Genomic DNA, 23,535 nt, shown 5'->3' on the forward strand with positions numbered 1-23,535 from the left:
GCGGCCGTCGCTGGTGAAAACATGGCGGCTGTCGTGGAGGCGGGGGGTAAACCATGGACTCATTAGCCGACATGGTGTCTTTGCGCCTCACATCAGTATAGATGGGGGTTGAGCTGCAGTGAGCGCCTTCACTTATTTCTTTCCCTACCTGCGTGCTGGGAACACCCTGCCAGGCCTATCTAGACCACCAGTCACCAGATGGAATCACTGCATTGTCCCTTTCAACAGTGCTCCCGTCAGCCACCAGGGGTCGCACCTCCCTGCTGTGTCTCTGCTCCTTCTGCAGGCAGCCCTCACCCTCTCACAGTGGCGCTGGAAGTGCTCCAGCAGCCCCATATATTCTGGAGGTAGTTGACATTTGGCTGCGGCCCCATTTCTATCATTTCATGTTATAACAGTGCAGGCAGTGGATGGCATCTTTAACATGAGCACTTTCAAAGGTCAGGGTCAGTGTTTTGTTAAACCCCTTCCTGACAGAAGAGAAGATCTTTTCAGAAACTCCTTTCATATTTGTGAATGTGATGATACTGGGTCATTTATAAGGCTGTAACTTCTATAATTATTTACAACGTATTTGATTTTCTTATAATTGTCTGGCTTCTAGTATAGTTGCATGTTAATATCTTCTGCAATGTAGTTCTGTTTAACATTTTTGCAGCGCTTAAGGAAGGGTATAGTTACCACATAAGATTTACAAATATTTTGCTCAAATGGATTTCATGCTAGGGCTGCATTTTTGCTTCACTGTTCTCCTGTGTTCTCATTGCCAGCACTGAAGGCAACTTTCCAGCAGCTGCATATTTCCCGCCAGTTCTGCAATCTTGTAAAAAGGAAAAGCATTTTTATGTTGAAGATATGTGTGCATCATTGTAGAGAGTTCTGTATAAGAAAGAATAGAGGCATGCTTTGGTATTTTCAGAGGAGGTTATTGGCGGTTCATGTACTCAGATCTATCCTTTAACTCCATGACATTATATAACGCACACTGCCGGCATAGAGTAAACATACCATTCCTTCACAGCATCAGTAGCTGCTCTGATTCTAAGGGAACACCCACGTCACTTGTCATTCTGCCTTCTATGATTTTAATGTGACTGTATAGTCAACTCTCGGTAAATCTGAGGTGGGAGGATAGCTCAGGGAGGAACGTGCTTATGTTGGAAGTAAGACAACACCTAACAACATGGGTTCGATACCTTGTCCCACGCTTAGAGACTGGACTCAGGCATGAAGTACACTATAGAAGCTCAATTTAGTATTATTTTTAATTCCACTATACTTCAAATGAGAAAGCTGCAGCATGCCTTCGTAGGGCTGCACAGTGCAGAAATGTATCAGTGGAACACACATATTTTATTATTGGCACAATAAATGCACTTCTCAGAAGAGCCACTTATAGCACAGCACAAACATTGTGTTTGCAGTGTCAGCAGAGAAGCAAAGGACCGAATGGGAATAGTGTCTGAACACCTTTGCTCCCTTTCCTGAGAAGGTATACATTGGTGGGCACCCTGTGAAATGTGTATTATTGCTTGAGCTCTTAGGCAACAGTCCTCTCAATCTGGCTCTCAATACAGGAGCACCTCCCATAGCTTTTCCATCGTGAATGCCTTACAAGTGACTGTCACTTCCTCAGACCTAATGATCTTTCAGAGTAATAGTCTGTAAACATTTGGATTTCGTCTTTCAGATGCTGGTAAAGCTGAGGACAAAGACATTCAAAGTAAGGTATGCCCTTATTGGTCTAGTGTGGACTAAGAATCATCCAGAGGCACAAGCCTGTTGTGAAATACATCTCAGATGGTATTTGAACATATTGCAGAAATGTAGGCATAATATGCAAGTCTCAAGTTGCAATCCTATGGATAAAGCTTGTTGCATTAGTGTGCATGCTACAGGTTGCAGGTTGGACCCCCACCCATGTAGACTTAGCCTTCTTTATATCAATAGGGCTTCTATACATTTAATCAAACAAAGCACTTTACTGCTGGGGATGCTTGTATGGTACTTGTCAGCAGGGAGGCTCAACTTTTATCAAATAGTACCAACACTTCTCAGTAGGCCTACCGCACTTTAAGAGAGTAGGGGCAAGTGAGATAATAGGTAGATCAAAGGGGAGATATAGTGCTCATGTCAAGCCTTTTGTACGGTATGTAGTCGGAAAATGCCAAAAACCTTTCGAAACAAGAGCCACGAAGTCAAAGACTTCCATAGACTGCAGAGTGTTTAAAATACGACTCCTATTGTTACTGCCTATGAAGAATTCTAAAACTTGCAGAGCCATTTTTATTTTCCTTGCATGTCTCCTGAAGTCCATAATAGTGCCTTTCATTTTGTTCTCAGACTTGAAAGACAAAGGGCTGAAGAATTGTTCCTGACTTCTTCCATAAATATTTACTTTTGTCTGCAATGGAAGTAAATTAAGCATAGAAATCTAATGATTTCCAAAAAATTGAATGACGTCCCCATTTTTAGGTTTGAAATTGTATAACTTCCTCTCCCAAAATATGTCACCATGGCCCCTCCCAATAGTGATATACATTAAATGGGCTATTAACAGGATTTGGAAGCACAATTCATCTACACTTTATAATTGGTGTAGTGAGGGCCTCCCCATGGCCAGGGTGCGGGTGCCCTGCCATTGCATGCCCCAGGGGTGCCCTGCCTCAGTCCTGAGGCCTGGCAAAATGATGAAGCTTTGAGTTCATGGAAAGCAACTAAGAAAGCCTTCTTTAAAAACATTTGTGTATGTCTGAGTGTGTGCGTGCCGGATGCAATTGTATATGTATATAATGTATGTAAATATATATATGTGTGTGTGTGAGAGCAAGTGTGCATGCAAATGGTGTATGCATGTACGGATATGAGTGTGTGTGTCGTGTAAAAGAGGATGTTGTGTGTGTGAATGTTCTGTATGCATGTCTGCAGAATGCAGTTTGAATGTTCTGTGTGCGCAGAACATGTGAGTGAATGTGAGAGTGTGAGAAGGTGTATGTGTGAGTGAATCATGAGTGAAAGGATGGGGGCAGGCAGGACACATTTTTAATGGGCATCTATGATAAAGCAAGCATGATAAGTATTATTATGTGGTAGACTAGCATTTGGTGCAGCCAATCTATTCATTTATTACTGTGGCATGCAGGTTTGTACTGGGCATCCAAGAGAAAGCAAGCAGGATAAGTGTTATTATGTGGTTAAACTAGCATTTTGCTGCAGCCAGTCTAGCAATTTCTTGCTATTGTGGGGGATCAGAAATGTGAGGCGGACAACTTTGGCGAAGGTTTTTCAAAAGAGGCCATTTTATTAAACTCAAAAAGAGTTTGATAAATGACTCACTATCCCTACCCTGATGAGAATGTCCCTGCCACAAATAAACTAAAGGAAACACCAACAAAAGGGTTCTGTCCCTCACACTTTTACATATGACAAACTCAATTGGGTACCAGATGGCAATTCAGATACAACAACATTAACAGTTTCAAAATCAAGTCATTGTTTCTCCTTGTAACCTGTGTGAGTCTCCCTTCCCCAGATTTAATCAGAATTTCAAACGACAATTCAAAAGAAAAGGAAATCCCATCTTGCAAAAATGTTCCAATATAGTTTCAATAAGTCTCTCTATTGCACTTGACAATAGTTTAAATGTTCAGTAAGTCTTTTATCTCTCCACTGGTGGTAGAGAGTTCCACATAACTGCTTCTCAGACAACAAACGTACTTCCACAGTCAGTCAGTATCAACAAAAATACTTCTGTCAGGATAACGCTGCAACAGTTCACAAAATACTTGCATCAGCAATATTGATGTATAGGGATGATTCCACAACTAATCACAATGTGCTTTTGTGATCTTGCCACTTCTTCTTCAACACTTTTAACCACACCACAGTACTTCAATGACTTCTGCCTGGTCCACTCACCTGCCAGGCCTATGCTACAAGGTCCTTTAGTCCTGGTGTACTCCCTGCTAGGACGAGCAAAACTACTAATACTTCAACAAGTACTCCTGTGGTTTAGTTTTGTCTTCATACAACTCAAAAAGTCTTATCAATTGATCAACAACATTTTGGATTACTTCTTTGGGGAAAACATGAGACACATTGGTGCTGTTTTTCCAACACTTTTGATTTACACATGCAATGCAGATTATGCTCCTCTCCTCCTGAATACCTTTTGTCAGAAGGGCAGCCTTCCTGCCACTCTTGTTTCCCCCCTCTTGCATTAACCAAGTGTTGACAATGGCCTTTTCTCACTTCTGCTTCTCTTAGACTTAGGCAATACGTATTTAGGTCAGACCCCGCCCCCATTGCTTCTTTCTTCCTCTGATAATAGGGTGAACAAATAACTTGTTTCTTTATTGTTCCCTCTTGGCTTTGGCAATGGTTGTTTAAGTTTCTTTCTAGCAATATTTCCCCCTTGTACTGTTGGTAAGTGTTTGGACCTTTAAATTCACAATGATATCCTGCTGGTCTGCTTGCCAAGTTCTTATAATGCCACTTTTTCCACTGTCTTGGCTTGGTAGGCAAAATAATTATCTTTCTGCTTTACATCAGTTCGACATACGTCATACTTAGGTTTCTGCCACTTTGCTCTTATTCTGTCGGTTCGATATTCAAAAGACCATTTTTGGACCAGCTGTCGGTTATGGAGCACTCCGGGGTCACAAGACACACGTGAACTCACTGGGTTTGATTTGCGCGTCTGCTCGCCATGCTGCCTTCGGGTTCCCGGCTTCTTCTGCTCCGGACGGCTTTGAACACAGCCTTGCTTGGTTTTCCTTGGCATGCGCTGAGCAAAACAGGAATGTTCAGTGCTCCAAAGGCTCTCAGGTGGCCACCTGCCACCAGAGTCTGCCTTGTTGGGAGGAAGGCTTCCTAGCTTCACGCTTCTCACAGTGCTACCTCTGCAACCACGATCTTCAGAGGAAACGCTTGTCAAAATAGCGCTTCCTGCTACGCAACCTCTGCAACCACGATCTTCACGGGGAACGCTTGTACAAATAACGCTGCCTGCTGCACAATCTCGGCACCTAGGTCTCAGAAGGGAGCCTCTCAGAACCGGCATCTGTACCGGCGAAACACGGCGGTTCTGGCGGTTCTACTCTCCTTCAGCTGCAACTGCAATGTGGAGCTACTGCAACCACTCCACCGTCCACTGCTACTTTTCTCAATGGCATACACCTAAGAGGGCCTTTTATGCTTCACAGTTACACTCAGGTGTGGGTCATTAACACTATTAACCTGCAACTTACAATCCAAGGCCTCTGCATTCCTCCTCTTCATCCCAGTACTTTTAGAATTATGGGCCTTGAAATCCCCAATTTTCAAGTCACCTCTGCCCACAATTTCAATCTTAAAATAAGCCATTAGATTTGTCGGGTCTCTGGGAAAGTTAATGAAGGGGTTTGCTCATTCGTCCTGACCTGCTTCCCCCCACTCCCCATGTGATCCTCCCACAGTACACCACCCTCAGGCTCAGCGAGTGTCTGCCTTCCCCCCGACCACATGAGAGGGGTCCCAGGAATTGTTTTCTGGGTGAATCCTCTCTGATTCATCACACTATGTCATGACATTTTTTACTGTGCATCTTTGATAAAGCAAACATATAAGCATTAATACGTGTCTAGACAGGCCTACATTGGATCAGCCAGTTTGGACATGTTTTCTTATTGTGGCATGGAATTTTTATTGGCACTACCAAAATGAGTATATTCCTATTTTGCCATTCTGGCAAACATTGGCAGAGCCATCTTGGACATGTTTTCTTAAAGTATTATTATCTGCATTCTGTGCAAACGTGAGTATGTTGTTATATGGGAATATTGCCATATATTGGTGCAGCCAGCATGGAAATATGTGGGCACAGCCCGCATGAAAATGTTTTTATACTGGCATATATTGTGGGAAAAGGCATTATGAAAGTGAGTTGGGTAATGCTCCTTGCACTGTTGGAGACTTTCATCTATTGGATTTTTTCATGAGTTACTCTTCAAAACCGATAGCAAACTGTATGTCTTGTTACCCAATGTTTCAGAAAAAGAGTGATGCACCATTGTAACTCATTAGTCAAAAACAAAAATAATTTTGGGGAGAGAAATTCCCGAACCCACTGTGGTAAGTTTGGGCTACACTCGGTCACTCTTGCATACTTGTGGCAAATATTTAGACCCTCCCCCAATGAATAAAATGTACCGGCTATATTCTCAAAACGGTTCTGAAACACAGAGAGGGATCAACAGACTTCTTACTATGTGAGCATATACATTCTATATACAAAGATAAAGTCCTATATTCTATTGGGTGTCACCATACACTCTTCCCACATCAAGTGGAACTAATTATCACAAAATGTTATTAGTCATGAATCAATACATTTCATAAAACAATCATAAAAATGATCATAGTACATAAAACACATACAATATACTAAAACAGCACAAGAAGAAAACACCATAAGTGAATAACGATGCAATAATTCTTGAAGGATCAAAATGTGTAAAGAAATAACACTTTGATTCCAATGCCTCACTAATTTTAGCTTGTTTCTTAATGGTATATTTCAAAAAACCCGACTTGTACAAGTTTCTCTCCGTAGTATACAACAATGTAGGACATTCTTCAGGAGAGTGTGTCTTGTGCCGGAATTAAAAATCTTCTTTAGTTGGGGAGAGTACCCTGTTAATCAAAAGGACACCCTATTAGCACTCAATGATTAGATGTAAATCTCTATTCATATGTATCCAAACCCTCATCCCTAAAAGGGTAAACCAGTATGTTTATTATTACATACCTCTCTTGCCTAGTGGTAATTTTAGGACCTTTTCTGGTTCTTATGGCCGATCCCCAATTTCTTCTGGGAATTCTAGCGCTTCCTCTTCTCTTCTATAATCTAGTGTACAATAAAAGCATATTAATACCATGGGATATATCTATCATCCCGTGTGTATTTTAGGAGTGTCTAGACAGCATAAGGTAGTATAGCTTACCAGACTGGAAATCACCAATTGACTTGTATTAGGCTTTCTCTGAGTTCCCACAGTTCTTTCCTTAGGATGATAATTACCACCCTGTAAAACAGAGTTGATACACTCTGTTACAACTGCTAATTTGTAAATGTCAACCTAACAATGTAAGTTATAATATAGCGCCTCCCACTTACTAGTGAAATACGACTCGAGGTCTCCTTTTCCACAGCTTCATCAATGAGGCACCCTTATTGCAGACACCATAAGTGGCTTCAAATTCTTTTAGTGTCAAGCTCTGTAGACACACACGTGTAAATCACCAATTGGACCCCTGCTCTTCTCTTGGGCTCGCAAATAGATTATATCTTTTCTTCAGGGCTCCCCACTTACTTAAATGTCTTGACAGTCCAAACGCAGCTATCAGAATGTTCCCGTTCTGTTCTGTGAACTCTACGTAGTGGTTCTAAACCCAGCATAATATTCGCGGGTGAAACCGCGACTCACGTTGCGTCATGACATCATCACGGTGCGTCATGACATCATGATGTACGTACGTTGACGTGGGATACGTCACGGATGCATAAGTGTGACACCCCAAAGAAACCCTGTAGTTGTGGGAAATGTTGGCCAATCCTGAGTTCCATTTCTAATCTAAACTCCATTGCCAGAAATGGACAGCGATCACTACATGAGCCATCCAATACCTCTAGTGAAATAGAAATGATAACCCAGTAATCATGGGTTTGTGTTTATATAAAAAATAGATGGTATCCCCAATGTCTCAGTATCATGGAGCACACAGTATAGAGGGAACATCAAATTCGAACTTCCCCAAATACAACAACTCCTGCTGTTATCTTCTGTAAACTCTGGTAAATATATAATTACCTTTAGAACAACATTCAATCTCAAAAGTATCACTAACCTGATCTGACAGCGACTTCCCATGAAGGATGCAAATGCTGAAATGAAAGTCCCCCCCCAGAAAGCTCTACCCTCCCCTCCCCGGAAATGATAATATGCCAGTGTGGGAAGGAGCAAAACCCCCAGGGAAACCCTCTGGGGAAGAAAACCCTGGACGTTGTCGCTCACAGATAGTCTGGAAGAGGTCTTGAGGTAAGTAGAGGTCTTCGCTGTAACAGACAGCTCTTATTGGAGATGGAGTCTCTATAGGTGGAGACAAGACAGGTAAGAATTCAATAGTGAAGAAAAGGCTGGAAAAATTCAGGAGGAGTAGTAGGCTGGTACTTACAGGAGGAAGTTGCCGAATATACTGAGGACTATAAGGTGATCAGGAACACTGGTTTCCAATATTGAGGTCCAGAAAAAGTAATATCAGCCCAGCCTTAGAGAAAAAGAGATTATCTTTCTGCCAAAGCAAATAGGGAAAGGTAATGCGGAGAATGGGTTTGGAAGGATGCTAACTTACTTTGGATGGGAATGTCGAGAGTGCAGGCAGTCTGAATGGATGTTGGGAGCGGATGACTTGCCGGGGAAAAACGAGGCTCAGTACGAAACCGAGACGAGAGAGGAGAGGAGAGTCTAAATAGAAAGGAAAGTAAATAGGCAGATGTCAAGGGGAGCAAGAATTTACATAAATCAGCGAAGGACAACCCAGCAGCAAAACTTACAGAGCGCCAAAATCAGCAGTAGCGACGCGGTGGGTAGCCGTACTTCCTTCACTAAATGGGATCACATGAGCAGCCATCTGCGTCTCTAGGGAGCGTGCAGAGTCGATACTGTTGTCTGTAGTTACGGTACAGACATCCGCGGCCATCTTGGACAGGTTGGATCGTATTACTCCGCACACACGGCGGCGCTGCCAAAGAGACCAGTGCCGTAACGGCGTGACAGTATGCCCCCTCCTCAAAGGGGGTGAACCCGGCTTTCCTGGATGGAGCCGAAAAAATCACCGTATAAGTCTAGGGGCATGAACCGCTGAAGCAGGTTCCCATGTTCTCTCAGCAGGGGAGTAGCCTTTCCAGTCTACCAGAAATTGAAGGCGACCACTATAATAACGGGAATCACAGATACTGGCCACCTCATATTCTGGGCCGGTATTTGTCATAATCGGGGGAGGATGTGCCTTGTTAGAACGTAGAAAACGGTAATTTAGAGACATCTTGATCTGAGAGACATGAAAGACTGGATATATACGAACCCATGATAGGGGTAATGCCAGACGAACAGTGGCAGTTCCTACTAATTCTCTCACCTTGAAAGGGCCAAAGAATTTTGGAGATAATTTAGATAGAGTTAAATGTCTTGGGAGGAACCGTGAGGATAGCCAGACCGAATCCCCCACCTTTAATTCTGGCATCACACGGCGATGACGATCAGCAAACCATTTGGCTCGTTCTTGTGTCGCTTGGAGAGACAAACGGGTGATCCAATGTCCATTCTGTATGTTTGATATCAGATCATCGACACCTGGGCAACTGGTAGAGAACGGGGGAACCGTAGGAACAAAAGAAGGGTGATATCCATATGAACAGTGGAAGGGGCTAGTCTTCAATGCAGAGTGGATGGAGTTGTTGTAAGCGAATTCCGCTAATGGAAGTAGATCGACCCAATTGTCCTGAGCCGCTGAGACAAAACACTGCAAGTAACACTCTAGAGTTTGGTTGAGGCGTTCAGTCTGTCCGTTGGTCTCGGGGTGGTATCCTGAGCTAAGAGCTCTCTTGATTTCCAGGGAGTGACAGACTTCTTTCCAAAAGCGAGAGGTATATTGAGGGCCTCGATCTGATACTATGGTGTCTGGTAAGCCATGTCGGGAAAATACCTCTTTGATAAACAGCTTGGCATGAGAGATGCTCCTGGGATCTTTATTAACGGGGTGAAATGTGCCAGTTTGGAAAAATAGTCAATAGTGACCATAATGGTAGTGTATTTAGAGGAAGATGGAAGATCCACAATAAAATCTGTGGAAATCACTTGCCAGGGTTTATCCGGGATAGGCATGCGAGCCAGCAAACCGAATGGTGGGGATCGAGAAGATTTGGATTGTATACATACTGCGCATGCTGCTATATAATCCCTTACGTCAGAGCATAAGGTGGGTCACCAGAAATGTTGCTTGATCAAATCGAGGGTAGTTTGATAGCCGCGATGCCCAGCTGCCCGGTAGTCATGGAACATTTGCAGGACTTCCTTTTGCAGGGAAGGTGTAGGGACACGGACTTGTTCCCCATAGAAGTAATACCCTTGGTCCTTTGTGAGATGGTGTGATGTTTCCAGATTCTCACATAAATGCAAATGTTGAGTTGTGTCTTGCTGTAGCCTTTGAAGAAATTCGGTAAGCACAGCGATGAATTGAGCCTTTGGGAATAGCTTTTCCGAACGAAAGTTGTGAATGGACGTGTCCTTTCTAGAAAGGGCGTCCGCCCGTAGATTTTGACTTCCCGGTAGGAACGTGAATTCAATCCGGAATGGTAGGAAGAAATGGGCCCACCTTGCTTGTCTGCTGTTGGTAGTCTGGGCTTGCTGAAGAACTTTGAGGTTATGATGATCAGTGAGTACCTTAACTGGAAAGGAAGAGCCTAGGAGAAGGTGTCTCCATTCTTCAAAGGCCCTTTTTATGGCTAAGAGTTCCTTCTCAAGAACCGAGTAGTTTATTTCCGAAGGATTGAAGGTTTTGGATAATTATGCCACTGGTCTTCCCTCTCCTTCATCCGAACTTTGTAGTAGAACGGCCCCTAATGCATGATGAGAGGCATCAGTTTCTACTATGAATTGTCGAGACTGGTCTGGAGTCAATAATACGGATGCCGATGTGAATACATTTTTCAGGTTTTCAAAGGCTTCTTGGGCTTGTTTATCCCATGTAAATACAACCCCCTTCTTTAGTAGCCTGGTGATGGGAAGGATGATATCTGAGAAATTGGGAATAAACTTCCGATAGAAGTTCACGAAACCAAGAAAACGTTCTATGTCCTTGATGCTGGTCGGGGAAGGCCAATCCAATACAGCAGAAACTTTCTCGGGATCCATGGAGATTCCTTGTGCAGACAGTACAAATCCTAAATAGGTAACGCTATCTTGATGGAAGGCACACTTCTCAGCTTTGCAATATAAGAGGTTGGAATGTAGGCGATCTAGGACTATGTTGACATGTCGAATATGCTCTCCCTTGTTTGATGAAAAGACTAGAATATCGTCCAGATATATGACGACAAAATGGAGGAGGATGTCAGCAAACAAATGATCCATGAAGCGCTGGAATACAGCGGGAGCGTTAACAAGGCCAAATGGTATAACTCGATACTCATAATGACCAAACAGTGTCTGAAAGGCCGCTTTCCACTCGTCTCCCGGGGCTATCCGTATCAAATGGTATGCACCTCAGAGATCCAGCCCCCTGAACTGCTTCTAGTATATCAGTTATCAATGGCATCAGATATTTATCAGGCACGGTGATCTTATTGAGGCCACGATAGTCGATGCAGGGTCTAAGTTCATCAGATTCTTTCTTTGGAATGAAAAATAGTGAGGCTCTTGCCAGGGATTTGGATTCCGTTATGAGTCCATTCTGGATGTTGGCATGTAGGTATTCTTTGAGGGCCTTCTTTTCTCGTTGAGATAGTACATACATGCGTCCAAATGGTAGAGGAGTGTCAGGTAATAGGTCTATATGACAGTCGTCTCTCCGATGAGGGGGTAGCATTGGATATTAGTGTGTTGCAAACACCGTTTGATAGGCTTGATGGCATTCTGGGATAATTCCGAGCTGACTGACTAGAGGTGCCGTGAGAGGACTAACCATCTCCGAAGGGATCTGAACTTCAACAGTATCATGAGAAAGGCAATTATTTACACAATGTTCCGAGCCTAAAAATAATGTACCAGCTGTCCAATTAATGTATGGGTTGTGGACCCGCAGCCAATGAAGGCCTAATATAACTGGGAAGTGGGCGGTCTTGATCAGATCGAACACCATAGACTCTCTGTGGGAAGCGATCATGCAGGTGACTGGTCTGGTCTGTTCTCGTATGGGTCCAGAGCTTAAGGGATTACCATCTACCCCTTGAATAGAAGTGGTCGAAGATTTATCTCTCTAGCCATCCCTCTTTCTGCAGCCCACTGATCATCCAAAAAGTTCCCTGCCGCCCCGCAGTCAACCAATGCAGGTATACCCCTTAATGTCCTGTCTGGTAACAATATGGTCAGGGAGATAACTACCATAGTCTGGTTATCGGAAGGTGGTTCTAAAGATAATTCAAATTTTTGTGGGGAATCCTGTATCTGTAATCCTGCCATCTTCCCCTCTACGGCAGGACCTTGGCGTTTCCCGGCACCGGGGTCGGTGCACGACGAGGTGGGACTAAGGGGCAATCACGTAGAATGTGTGAAGAGGACCTGCAATACATACATAGGCCAAGGGTCTTTCGTCTTTCTCTCTCAATACCAGAAAGAGGGCCTTAAACCGATCCGATTTGCATTGGTTCGTCCCCTGATGAGGGCTTGTTAGCGGGAAGATGATATTCTTGCATTGACTGGACACTCTTTCCCTTCCTTTTCTCATAGGAGCGTTCGTGCAGACGGTAGTCTATCTGCATTGTGAGAGTAATCATCTCTGCCAGATTGGCGGGGCGAGGAACTTTAGCAACCTCATCTTTAAGATCCTCAGACAGTCCTCGACGGAAGAGTGTGACAAGATCATCATCAGGCCATCCCGTTTCGGCGGATAATTGTTTAAATTGAGTGATGTAGGACATGAGGTCTTTAGATCCATGTCTCAAATCAAGTAGTCTTTCCTGAGTGGTAACCGCAACTTCTTGTCGGCTAAACATTGACTTTAGACTATTAGTAAAGGCTGGATAAGAATCAAGAATGGCATTACCAGAGGTGACCAACGGGGTTGCCCAGGCTAATGCAGGTCCGGTCAAATGAGATATTAAGAACCCCACCTTGTCTTTATCAGTGGGAAAAAACCGAGACGTGAAGGTAAACTGGATGGTACAGCTATCCAGGAATTCCTTCAACTTGTGAGGATCCCCATCAAATTTCCCCATTTGTAAAGTTACTGGAGGAGTCTCAGAGAAAGCGCTAGCGACCTGTTGCTTAAGTTGGGCGTTGTCCTGTTTAAGAGACTGTACCTCGAGAGACATGGCTTGCATCGCAGCCATGAGCTGCTGCATTTGTTGCTCCATGGGAAAAGCTGAAAGCTCAAGTGTAGTTCCTAATTATGGCCTCGCTATCTGTTAGCTTCTGTAAACTCTGGTAACTATCTAATTACCTTTAGAACAACATTCAATCTTAAAAGTATCACTAACCTGATCTGACAGCGACTTCCCAAGAAGGCTGCAAATGCTGAAATGAAAGTCCCCCCGGAAAGCTCTACTCTCCCCTCACCAGAAATGCTAATATGCCAGTGAGGGAAGGAGCAACACCCCCAGGGAAACCCTCTGGGGAAGAAAACCCTGGACGATGTCGCTCACAGATAGTCTGGAAGAGGTCTTGAGGTAAGTAGAGGTCTTCGGTGTAACAGACAGCTCGTATTGGAGATGGAGTCTCTATAGGTGGAGACAAGACAGGTAAGAATTCAATAGTGAAGAAAAGGCTGGAAAAATTCAGGAGGAGTAGTGGGCTGGCACTTACGGGAGTAAGTTGCCGAATATACTGAGGACTATAAGGTGATCAGGAACACCGGTTTCCAATATTGAGGTCCAGAATAAGTAATATCAGCCCACCCTTAGAGAAAAAGAGATTATCTTTCCGCCAAAGCAAATAGGGAAAGGTAATGTGGAGAATGGGTGTTTTGGAGGATGCTAACTTACTTTGGATGGGAATGTCGAGAGTGCGGGCAGGCTGAATGGATGTTGGGAGCGAATGACTTGCTGGGGAAAAACGAGGCTCAGTACGAAACCGAGACGAGAGAGGAGAGGAGAGTCTAAATAGAAAGGAGAGTAAATAGGCAGAGGTCAAGGGGAGCAAGAATTCACATAAATCAGCGAAGGACAACCTAGCAGCGAAACATACGAAGTGCCGAAAGCAGCAGTAGCGACGGGGCGGGTAGCCGTACTTCCTTCACTAAATGGGATCACATGAGCAACCATCTGCGTCTCTAGGGAGCGTGCAGAGTCTATACCGTTGTCTGTAGTTACGGTACGGACATCCGCGGCCATCTTGGACAGGTTGGATCATATTAGTCCGCACACACGGCGGCGCTGCCAAAGAGACCAGTGCCGTAATGGCGTGACACCGGCCACTTCTTAATTTTGCAAAAGATGACTCCATGCCTCAATGTCTCAAAGTAATGGAGCACACAGTATAAAGGAACAACATCAAATTCAAACTTCCATACGTACAAAAGTTCCTACCTCTTCTTAATATTACAGAAGATGACAACACGCCATTTAATATGGCCAAAGTCTGGAAGGCAATACACAGTTTCATAAGTAGGACACACTCCTACAACTTCTTAATTTAGCAACAAATGACAACATTTCATTTCAACATGGCCAAAAGCTTGGGAGGTAATACACAACGTCATAGTTCTATAGTTACACAGTTAGGCATTATGCCATTCCACTCCTTCATTCAGACCACTAATATGACTTTTTGACAAAAAGATCAATTTCTGTTCCAGATGTAATAGTTTCTTATTAATCACTGTTTGCGATTGACCCTGAATATGTTTCAGAATGCACCATTCGAAATCATTACATGCATGCTTCATTTCCATAAAATGTTTGACCATAGGAGCTTGCTCCACCTCATTCCTGATGCAGCTTCTATGTCCAATCATTCTAGTTCTGCATTTCCTATTCGTTTTACCAATGTAAATGTGTTTACACTGACACTTAATCAAGTAAATAACATTGTTAGTGTTGCAATTTGCGTGTTCATTGATATTCCACATCCTTTCAAGGCCCAAATCTACATTTAATGTTCTCTTCATTTGGGTGCACATTATACAATTTCCACAAGGGTAATGCCCTACCACTGGGGGTCAACCCCATAGGTTAGTTTGTTGCAGGGGCTTTCTCTTGACACTCACATAATTTATCATTACTTTGTTCCACACAGTAGTACTTTTCTTAAAAGCCACAATTGGCCTGCCAACTTCCTTGGTCATGATCTTATTCCAATTTCTTGTAATAATACCCTTGATCCCGTATGACAGGTTGCTAAACGTATTTACAAAAACTAAAGGTGTTTCTTTTGCATTTTTTTCTCTCTGAATTTGCTGATCAAGGAGAGATTCCTGGTTATTATTAAATGCCCTTTTGGCTGCTTTCTTCACAAGCAGGTCACTACTAGGGTCTCTGTCTATTTTTCGATAATGATTCTCATCTGCCAATAGTCTGTCACATTCCTTAATATAATCACTCCTATTCAGTATTACAATGGCGCCGCCTTTGTCGGCTTGTCGGATAATAATCTTATCATTAGCCCCCAAATTCTTCAAAATCTTATGTTCCGTAATACTTAAATAGGAGTGGTTAGGAATACCTCTACCTTCCAACTTGGTAATCTCCTCCAATACCTTTCTTTCAAAAACCTTTGATTCTGCTGAATGAGAGTTAGGCGGAGGACAAAAAGTAGAGGGATTTCTCAAACCACTACAATTGTCCCCTTTGTCAAATATATTGTCTACAAAAAACTCTTATAGATGTACGTTCCGCATAAACTGATTGAATTCAATCCTGAACTCAAATGGGTTATGGAATTTAGTTAATACAAAATTCAAACCCTTATTTAGTACTTCTTCTTCTTTTTCGGTAACCTGAATGTCTGAGAGATTCACTACCAGCCCCTGTGGCTGCGTGTCTGCATCCGTTCGGATTCCCACTGTCTCTGGTCTCCTCCTCTTCCTAAAAAAGATTGTCTTTGATTATTACCTCTTTGACCATTATTTCTTGTGCCTCTTCCTCTGAATGGGTGGCCATTTCCCCTGTTGTTCGAAATTTCATTGTCACAGGATTCATCAAAATCGGAAGAACCCCCTCCGCTCGAACTGTAAGATGTATTCTGAAACCGTACTCTTAGGTTCTGTTTTATACTGGGCCTAGGCTCCCCAAATTTGTAGTCTTTGTTAGTATAGCGGAAAGCCTTCTCGTGGGAAAATGTTATGGATATCTTTTTTCATTCTTTTCACTCTTTCAGAGACAGTTTCATTTTTAAATTCTTGCATCTCTTTTAAATGTTTGTCTAGGCCTTTTTTAAATGCTTCAACATCAAATTTACTCTTAATTTTGTCTTCTAAACTCTTCAGATCAATCTCAATTTTCTTGGCTGTTTCTTGTGCTGTTTCAATGATCAATATCAACCAGTCACGACCACATTTATTAGAAATATAGCTCCATTTCAATTTCAATCCGGGATTATCTAAAAACAGTCTAGATTCGTTTCTCACAGTAAGTCCCTGGGGTAAGGCCTGATTTTCAATATACTCCAACATGATAATAGCATGTAGTTCGGTGCGAATGAGTCTTTTCCTCATCTGTACTAGTTCATCCCATTGGTCATCTTTATCAAGTGCTTCAAGGTCTTTATTAAGACCTGCTATTGGTAAATATTCTATCAATTTCCGAACATATTCATCATCATAAGCTAAACACTTCTCAGATTTCATAATAGGGTTCCAATCATATGCCTAAATGAACACTAAAAAAAGAAGAAAGGGAAGTATCGTGTCACTTATCACGTCAACCACCGAGACCCTACTGGTCTCTAATAACTATATTCTCAACACGGTTCTGAAACACAGATAGGGATCAACAGACTTCTTACTCTGTGAGCATATAAATTCTATATACAAAAAGAAAGTCCTATATTCTATTGGGTGTCACCTTACACTCTTCCCACATCAAGTGGAACTAATTATCACAAAATGTTATTAGTCATGAATCAATACATTTCATAAAACAATCATAAAAATGATCATAGTACTTAAAACACATACAATATACTAAAACAATACAAGTAGAAAACACCATAAGTGAATAACGATGCAATAATGCTTGAAGGATCAAAAATGTGTAAAGAAATAACATTTTGATTCCAATGCCTCACTAATTTTAGCTTGTTTCTTATTGGTATATTTCAAAAAACCCAACTTGTACAAGTTTCTGTCCTTAGTATACAACAATGTAGGACATTCTTCAGGGGAGTATGTCTTGTGGCGGAATTAAAAATCTTCTTTAGTTGGGGAGAGTACCCTGTTAATCAAAAGGACACCCTATTAGTACTCAATGATTAGATGTAAATCTCTATTCACATGTACCCAAACCCTCATCCCAAAAAGGGTAAACCAGTATGTTTATTATTACATACCTCTCTTGCCTAGTGGTAATTTTAGGACCTTTTCTGGTTCTTACTGCCGATCCCCAATTTCTTCTGGGAATTCTAGCACTTCCTTTTCTCTTCTATAATCTAGTGTACAATAAAAGCATATTAATACCATGGGATATATCTATCATCCCTTGTGTATTTTAGGAGTGTCTAGACAGCATAAGGTAGTATAGCTTACCAGACTGGAAATCACAAATTGACTTGTATTAGGCTTTCTCTGAGTTCCCACAGTTCTTTCCTTAGGATGATAATTACCACCCTGTAAAACAGAGTTGATACACTCTGTTACAATTGCTAATTTGTAAAGGTCAACCTAACAAGGTAAGTTATAATATAGCGCCTCCCACTTACTAGTGAAATACGACTCGAGGTCTCCTTTTCCACAGCTTCATCAATGAGGGACTCTTATTGCAGACACCATAAGTGGCTTCAAATTCTTTTAGTATCAAGCTCTGTAAGACACAAACGTGTAAATCACCAATTGGACCCCTGCTCTTCTCTTGGACCCGCAAAAAGATTATATCTTATCTTCAGGGCTCCCCACTTACTTAAATGTCTTGACAGTCCAAACGCAGCTATCAGAATGTTCCCGTTCTGTTCTGTGAACTCTACGTAGCGGTTCTAAACCCAGCATAATATTCACGGGTGAAACCGAGCCTCGCGTTGTGTCATGACGTCATCACGGTGCGTCATGACGTCATGACGTACGTACGTTGACGCGGGATACGTCGAGGATGCGTAAGCGTGACACCCCAATGAAACCCTGTAGTTGTGAGAAATGTAGGCCAATCCTGAGATCCTTTTCTAATCTAAACTCCATTGCCAGAAATGGACAGCGCTCACTACATGAGCCATCCAATACCGCTAGTGAAATAGGAATGATAACCCAGTAATCTAGGGTTTGTGTTTATATACAAAATAGACGGTATCCCCAATGTCTCAGTATCATGGAGAACATCAAATTCAAACTTCCCCAAATACAGCAACTCCTGCCACTTCTTAATTTTTCAAAAGATGACTCCATGCCTCAATGTCTCAATGTAATGGAGCACACAGTATAAAGGAACAACATCAAATTCAAACTTCCATACGTACAAAAGTTCCTACCTCTTCTTAATATTACAGAAGATTACAACATGCCATTTAACATGGCCAAGTCTGGAAGGCAATACACAGTTTCATAAGTAGGACAAGCTCCTACAACTTCTTCATTTAGCAACAAATGACAACATTTCATTTCAACATGGCCAAAAGCTTGGGAGGTAATACACAACGTCATAGTTCTATAGTTACACAGTTAGGCATTATGCCATTCCACTCCCTCATTCAGACCACTAATATGACTTTTTGACAAAAAGATCAATTTCTGTTCCAGATGTAATAGTTTCTTATTAATCACTGTTTGCAATTGACCCTTAATATGTTTCAGAATGCACCATTCAAAATCATTACATGTATGCTTCATTTCCATAAAATGTTTGACCATAGGAGCTTGCTCCACCTCATTCCTGATGCAGCTTCTATGTTCAATCATTCTAGTTCTGCATTTCCTATTCGTTTTACCAATGTACATGTGTTTACACTGACACTTAATCAAGTAAATAACATTGTTAGTGTTGCAATTTGTGTGATCATTGAAATTCCACATCCTTTCAAGGCCCAAATCTACATTTAATGTTCTCTTCGTTTGGGTGCACATTATACAATTTCCACAAGGGTAATGCCCTACCACTGGGGGTAAGCCCCATAGGTTAGTTTGTTGCAGGGGCTTTTTCTTGACACTCATATCATTTCTCATTACTATGTTCCGTACAGTGGTACTTTTCTTAAAAGCCACAATTGGCCTGCCAACTTCCTTGGTCGTGATCTTATTCCAATTTCTTGTAATAATACCCTTGATCCTGTATGACAGGTTGCTAAATGTATTTACAAAAACTAAAGGTGTTTCTTTTGCATTTTTTTCTCTCTGAATTTGCTGATCAAGGAGAGATTCCCGCTTATTATTAAACGCCCTTTAGGCTGCTTTCTTCACAAGCAGTGTAGGGTATCCACGATGCACCAGTTTGGTAATCAAATTATTAGCACCATTTTCATATGATTCGTTAGTACTGCTGTTCTTTTTTAATCGTAAAAATTGACCGAAAGGGAGATTATTCTTCACATGTTGTGCATGGTGGCTCTTGAAATGTAACAGAGCGTTCTTGTCCGTGGCTTTTGTATATGGTCCGACAAGGAGTAACCCATTTTCGTGGTATATACAGATGTCTAGATAATTAATGTCCTTATTATTTCCAAAATTCACCTTTGGGTCAAAAATGTTTTCCCTCATCAGAGAGAATGGCCGTGTTCCCATCTTTTATACTCTCCCTAAAATTTGTAAAACTTTAGAGAATCCCCCGGGAAGACCAATCGTGTCGGGAGTGAATTCACTATTGGAACCAAATTTGTAGACTTTTATTTAAGACCCTTTATTCCAACCATGAGAAGCTATATAAAGGATACTATGGACGCTATTAACAGAATAGAGGGAAACATTTTTGACCCAAAGGTGAATTTGATATTATGCTTAGATATTCAAGCATTATACACTAGCATACCGCAAATGGCAACATTGGCGGAAGTAGAGGAAACTTTACTTAAAAGAGATGATGAAAACCCAGTGTCTAATTCATTAATTAAATGGTGCACAGAAATTGCCCTCACAGAAAATTTCTTTCAATTTATGGGACAGTTCTACAAGCAAATTGACGGTACGGCAATGGGGTCTGCTATGGCCCCTAATGTCGCCAATTTGTATGTGAACATGTTCGTGGAAACTGTTGTCTATAACGATCGTAATCCATTTCAGAATAACATACTCTGTTGGCTCCATTACATGGACGATGTGTTTGTGATTTGGAAAGGGAGTGAAGAAGAAGCTTGCCATTTTATACAGTGGCTTAACCAACAAAATAGATACCTGAAATTAACTAGTAATATCAGTAATAAGGAAATTAATTATCTAGACATCTGTATATACCACGAAAATGGGTTACTCCTTGTCCGACCATATACAAAAGCCACAGACAAGAATGTTCTGTTACATGTCAAGAGCCACCATGCACAAGATGTGAAGAATAATCTCCCTTTCGGTCAATTTTTACGATTAAAAAAGAACAGCAGTACTAACGAATCATATGAAAATGGAGCAAAAAATTTGGTTACCAAACTGGTGCATCGTGGATACCCTACACTGCTTGTGAAGAAAGCAGCCAAAAGGGCGTTCAATAATAACCGGGAATCTCTCCTTGATCAGCAAATTCAGAGAGAAGAAAATGCTAAAGAAACACCTTTAGTTTTTCTAAATACGTTTAGCAACCTGTCATACAGGTTCAAGGGTATTATTACAAGAAATTGGAATAAGATCATGACCAAGGAAGTTGGCAGGCCAATTGTGGCTTTTAAGAAAAGTACCACTGTGCGGAACATCGTAATGATAAATTATGTGAGTGTCAAGAAAAAGCCCCCGCAACACACTAACCTATGGGGTTTACCCCCAGTGGTAGGTCAATACCCTTGTGGAAATTGTATAATGTGCACCCAAACGAAGAGAACATTAAATGTAGATTTGGGCCTTGAAAGGATGTGGAATATCAATGAACACGCAAATTGCAACACTAACAATGTTATTTACTTGATTAAGTGTCCGTGTAAACACATGTACATTGGTAAAACGAATAGGAAATGCAGAACTAGAATGATTCAACATAGAAGCTGCATCAAATGTACGGGCTGCCACTGGGGCTGGTGCATTTGGGTGCTTGGTGCCAGGCCCCATCCCCTTTTTTCTATGCCAGGTGAAAGATTTAAGCTTTGATTAAAAATATATTTACTTCTTTCACCTAGTGCAGTGCGTGGCATGCCCCTGCAGAAGCAGGCTCATCATCAGAATTAAGCATGCGTGGCGCAGCCTATGCTTTGGTGGCGCACAGGGTGGGCCACAAATGTTGTGCTGCCCCACTGTTTTTTATGAGAATGTTCTGCAGTTTTCAACAGTCGTTGCTCTTTTTGTGGGATAGTAATGGAATGTCTCAGCATGACATCTGCTGTAATTGTAATTAGGGAGGGCCAGCACATTCTAACAGAGTTGGCATTCCCTTCATGTGCGGTAGCTGCACATCTAAGTAGGGCTGCAATAGCTGAAAGGATCACGTTATGCTTTCTCTGGAAAGTAGCAATCTCTTTAATAGTTTTCAGTTCCAGCATAGAGGCCAAGGAATGAATGGCTGTGGACTCCAAAATCTAATTTTTGTCTAGAGCAAGTTTAATGCACGCTAGTCTGGTGGCAAACACTTCCCAATTATACAAGCCTTTCCGAAAATAACTTTGTTTCAGCATATTGATGCTGTACTATTTTTGCTTTCATGTGACTGTAATAAATGGGGGAGTAGTTTATTTCTGTGAGCATGCTGGATAACGCAGACTGATTTTCCTTTTGTTATCACAGGTCTGTGCTTGTAAAACACATGGGTGATGTTGCATAGCTCTCCCTTCCAAATCTGTGCCTACAGGGGGTATTCATTCCAGTAACTAACACAGTGCCCCATTGGCCAATATTTTTTTAAGAGAAGCACATGGTGTATACTCCAGAAAAAGTGCATGCATTGTATGTCCTTACGTCACCAATACAAATAATAACTTTTTGACTACCAAGTTAAAGTTCCCCATTCAAATTTGAAACATTAGATTCCTTTCATTGTATAGACCCTAGTTCGGGGTGAATATAGGAATTGTCAGCAGCAGAGCATTTGGTAGTTATGAAGAACAGAGCTGTGGGTGATTGTGTGCATTATAACAAATAGAGGTCTGAATGGGATCATTGGGGGCAGCGCTGAGTTCTGGATATTATTACCTCCTAGAGCGTCCGAGGGATATACAGACAATAGCTCTGAGCGAGCTTGCAGAAAGTTAAGAGCAGTGTCTGTGATCAGGAGCATAGCTCTGGGCGAGTTTGTGTGTGCCCATGGTTCGAACTTTGAAACAATGTGGCTGTTATCAAGAACAGGAGGCCTCAAGTGAACTATGGCATTACATGGAAGAGGGTTCAATTGACTTTGGATATTTTCAAGAACACAGATATTAGTGATTCTTTCTTTTGGAGCAGAGCTATGAAAAGGCCTTGGTGTTATTGTTAGCATCACTCTGAGTAACTCTGTGTATTATACAGACTAAAGCAATTAATTCATTCGTAAAAAACCTTGATTGGGATGGCCATTTTAAATAACCTACATAGACTAAGCAGCTTTACAAAACAGTTCTTTTCAGCATCCCATAGTATATGCCAACATTCACTATTACCTTTAGAGCATTAATGTGATAGTGGTGCTCTTTTGTGACGTATGCTCCAAGTACTGTTAAATCGTCTTTATTTGGACAGATACCTTTGATATTTACTTACTTGTTCTACTGCACAATATTTTGTGGGTATTGACCCAGCAAGGTATTCTGACGGGCTTTATCCCATTGCAAAGTTCTGCTTTGGGGCTCCATTTTTACTGAGCACACACTATTCCTGCCATTTATCCAGAGATATAACTGTGCAAAACAGTTAAGAGATTTCAGAACATGTTGAAAACTGCAGAAGGCTAAAGTATCAAGGGAAGTGCTGAACATTGGGGGGTATTAAATTAATTTATGGGATCCTAATCAGAACTGTATTTAAAAACAAACTATCTAAAACTGGAAAAAGAGATTCACTCCTCACTTTTTGGTTATCCATTGAATGTTTCTGTTGCATTCTCAGCACTAAGAGTCAATTTCAATAGATATCATGCTCTGTAGAATAAACAATACTCCATCATGTGTTCCCATTGGAATGTTGAAAAGTGATTTAAAATACACTGGGCCTCATGTATCAAATATTTCCTAAGGGGAATCCTTTAAACAGATGCTTTAGTTGAAAGCACTTAGCTTATGTACTGCTCTCTGCTGGTCCCTAGCAGCAGCATTGTTAACAAGCCTGTAATGTTGGGGTTGCAATACCACTGGCCAGCAACCCCCAATGCCAATTATTCCTGTACCATTGCGATCTCATGGAACCGAAGAGCTGTCGGGATGCGGATCAGCCGCCGTGATGAGGAGTGGCCTGCCCCAGTGGTCGGCTCTCTCTGAGCGGACGCATGCAGGACTGCACAGCAGCAGGCGAGCCATCGCCGGGTCTGGAAACTGCCTTGCTGCAGCAGCCGGGGTGGACTCGAGCACCAGTCGCCAGTGTTATGTGGACACTGAGTAAACCCTG

At 41.9% G+C, this 23,535-nt stretch overlaps 1 protein-coding gene across 1 annotated transcript in view; it reads left to right on the forward strand.

Annotated features, from left to right (window-relative positions):
* Positions 1-23,535, forward strand: part of SPMIP8 (sperm microtubule inner protein 8) — a 292,584-nt gene that overhangs the window by 95,153 nt on the left and 173,896 nt on the right. The gene's annotated exons all lie outside the window — the stretch shown is intronic.

The sequence above is a fragment of the Ambystoma mexicanum genome, chromosome 1p, assembly GCF_040938575.1.
Source record: "Ambystoma mexicanum isolate Mex_15411 chromosome 1p, UKY_AmexF1_1, whole genome shotgun sequence".
Classification (NCBI taxonomy): domain Eukaryota; kingdom Metazoa; phylum Chordata; class Amphibia; order Caudata; family Ambystomatidae; genus Ambystoma; species Ambystoma mexicanum.